The sequence below is a fragment of the Asterias amurensis genome, chromosome 13, assembly GCF_032118995.1.
Source record: "Asterias amurensis chromosome 13, ASM3211899v1".
Taxonomy (NCBI): Eukaryota; Metazoa; Echinodermata; class Asteroidea; order Forcipulatida; family Asteriidae; genus Asterias; species Asterias amurensis.
Genome location: NC_092660.1, coordinates 12,607,731 through 12,611,241, shown reverse-complemented (window position 1 = coordinate 12,611,241; position 3,511 = coordinate 12,607,731). Strand labels below are relative to the sequence as shown.

The 3,511-nt window shown below is 34.0% G+C and overlaps 1 long non-coding RNA gene across 1 annotated transcript; it reads left to right on the top strand.

Annotated features, from left to right (window-relative positions):
• The first annotated feature begins 367 nt into the window (after positions 1–367).
• LOC139946517 (uncharacterized) lies at positions 368–1,690 on the top strand. Its single transcript, XR_011787257.1, has 3 exons — positions 368–453; positions 616–745; positions 1,215–1,690. It is a non-coding gene; the product is annotated as an uncharacterized lncRNA (long non-coding RNA).
• Positions 1,691–3,511: the final 1,821 nt, after the last annotated feature.

Below are 3,511 nucleotides of genomic sequence, written 5' to 3'. Positions count from 1 at the left end.
TTATGGCGACTGGTTAAATGTTTAACCATCTGCTCATGGGAGTCCAGTGGAAACTGCACATGCCGGCCATGAAGTAATCATTGGGACCTTTGTACGCTGTGAGCAAAATGACAAGACAGGGTAAGTTTATTTTTAGTTTGATTGTTGGCAAATTTTGTGATTTTGACTGGAGCATAACTGTTTTCCTCTTCTGGATTAGTGATGTGAAAAAAATAACATTGTATTACATAAATGTGCCAAATACAACCTTGCAACATGAACTATAATTGTTCTACAGTAAAAAGTATTTGGTGAAAATAATTATACTGAAATGTCTTAATTGACATATATTTCAGGAGTCTGCAGATCTGCTTGGGATACCTGCTGATAACAAGCGCCAACATGAAAACAGCCGAGAGGATGCCTGCCTATGCGGACAACATCCCAGTTGTCATTGAAGTGCACCAAACATAGGTAGATAGCTAGAGAATGATCTCTTTAATCTCGAAACTTCATTTCGCAGTGCATTTCATTTGCTTGGATCCTTTTTGTTCTTAAGCAGCTCTATGAAAGTTGGCCCTGATGATCCAAGTCTTGATATGGTACTAATGCGAGTACATTGTAATTTTGTTGTAGATGATTGTGACGACTGCATGTCAACATGGACCATGAAGATGTGACGTCACAGTACAGAAAGATACATCATGGCTTGAGGAGAAAGACTTATTCCTCAGCTACTCACCAGGGTCCTAAGTGGAATTTGAAGGTATGATCTGTTTTAGCGAAGCTTGAGATGAAAGTTTAGAAATCCATACAAGTGCAGACAATAGCACTTCTTAGGTTTCATTATTCAAACATAGTCCCATATACTTTAATGATAATAATAATAAACAGTTCTTATATAGCGCAAATTACAAAATAAAGTCTCTAAGGGCTTCTATGATTGAAAAGATGGGTTTTAAGTTTAGATTTAAATGTTCGTAGCGTGGCACAGTCTATGATATTGTTGGGAAGAGAGTTGTAAAGTCTTGGAGAAGCATATTTGAAGGAGCGATGACCGTTGACCTTGTCTGAAAAATGTATGTTAAAGCGTGCGCCAGGAGGGTCACTGAGTGAGGGATATGCATACTTAATAAAAAGCAATTCTTGATATAGTATACACACATCTTTGACCTTTAAATCCAAATCTCGCTCTAATTATTTTTTTCTTTCTTTTTTGATCATATTTAATACAGGATTAACACGTTCGAACATCTTCAATTTGGACGCGTGAAGATGCTGTGCCACCTTATGCAACACCAATAAAACACTTGCTTCACCACCTCATCTAAGGCATCATGACAACAGATGAACATTGTCAACAGAATGAACCCAAAGAACACAAACGAGACGAAGAGGCAGACCAAGTTGGCGTTAGATGGATGACATCAGAGAATTTGGAAGCGTCACTTGGATGCGACAAGCGCAAGAACGATCAAGGTGGAATGGTGATGAAGAGGCCTTACTTCTGCAGTGTGTAGCGACATTATCTAGATAGATATTTTGCCACTTACACAAAAATATTTACTCTGTACAAAGTCAAGACAACATAAGGTTATTTGTAAAAGTAAACTCACTACCAATAAAAAGTAAACAAGTGTGTTAAGGACTGTATATAAGTGGTGATTTATGTAATGAAGTTTTGTATTGTAATAATGAATTAAATATAAATTGTAACTTTTATTTTGTGTCACTCTGTAATTCAATTAGTTATTATTCTAATTGTTTACATGGTATCTGTTCAGGGGTACCCTCACATTAACCAGGTTTATTATTACAATGGTCTAGACATATTGTTCATGGTATTTATTAAGGATAATCAGTCCAGTTTTTGAGTACTCTTAACGACGTTAAAAAAATGTGTTAAGGACTGTATATAAGTGTTGATTTATGTACTGAAGTTTTGTATTGTAATAATGAATTAAATATAAATTGTAACTTTTATTTTGTGTCACTCTGTAATTCAATTATTTATTATTTTAATAACTAACATGGTATCTCTTCTGGGGTACCCTCACATGGTGGCCACCATGTTTTTTTACTGGTTACTATCTGAAGACATGTAAATATTGTGACACACTTGGGGTTTAGAACTCTTTTTAAAGTTTGTTATGTCAAAGGTCATGACCTTGTGTGTGTTTGAGTACTCATTAACCAGGTTTATTATTACAAAGGTCTAGACATTGTTCATGGTATTTATTAAGGATAATCAGTCCAGTTTTTGAGTACTCTTAACGTCGTTAAACAAGTGTGTTAAGGACTGTTTATAAGTGGTGATTTATGTAATGAAGTTTTGTATTGTAATAATGAATTAATTAAAAATTGTAACTTTTATTTTGTGTCACTCTGTAATTCAATTATTTGTTATTCTATTGTTTACATGGTATCTGTTCTGGGGAACCCTCACATAGCGGCTAGTATGTTTCTTTACTGGTTACTATATGAAGACATGTCAATATTGTGACACACTTGGGGTTTAGTAACTCTTGTTAAAGTTTTTAATGTCAAAGGTCATGACCTTGTGTGTGTGTTTGAGTACTTATTAAACAGGTTTATAATTACAAAGGTCTAGACATTGTCCATGGTATTTATATGGATAATCAGTCCAGTTTTCGAGTACTCTTAAGAGGTTAAACAAGTGTGTTAAGGACTGTAAGTGGTGGTATATGTAATGAAGTTTTGTATTTTGATAATGAATTAAATATCAATTGTAACTTTAATTTGTGTCACTCTGTAATTCAATTATTTGTTATTCTTATTGTTTACATGGTATCTGTTCTGTCACCCTCACATGGTGGCCACCATGTTTTTTTACTGGTTACTATATGAAGACATGTAAATATTGTGACACACTTGGGGTTTATTAACTCTTGTTAAAGTTTGTAATGTCAAAGGTCATGACCTTGTGTGTGTTTGAGTACTCATTAACCAGGTTTATTATTACAAAGGTCTAGACATTGTTCATGGTATTTGTTAGGGATAATCAGTCCAGTTTTTGAGTACTCTTAACGACGTTAAACAAGTGTGTTAAGGACTGTATATAAGTGGCGATTTATGTAATGAAGTTTTGTATTGTAATAATGAATTAAATATAAATTGTAACTTTTGTTTTGTGTCACTCTGTAATTCAATTATTTATTATTTTAATTATTAACATGGTATCTCTTCTGGGGTACCCTCACATGGTGGCCACCATGTTCTTTTACTGGTTACTATATGAAGACATGTAAATATTGTGACACACTTGGGGTTTAGAACTCTTTTTAAAGTTTGTTATGTCAAAGGTCATGACCTTGTGTGTGTTTGAGTACTCATTAATCAGGTTTATTATTACAAAGGTCATGACCTTGTGTGTGTGTTTGAGTACTCATTAAACAGGTTTATAATTACAAAGGTCTAGACATTGTCCATGGTATTTATATGGATAATCAGTCCAGTTTTCGAGTACTCTTAAGACGTTAAACAAGTGTGTTAAGGACTGTATATAAGTGGC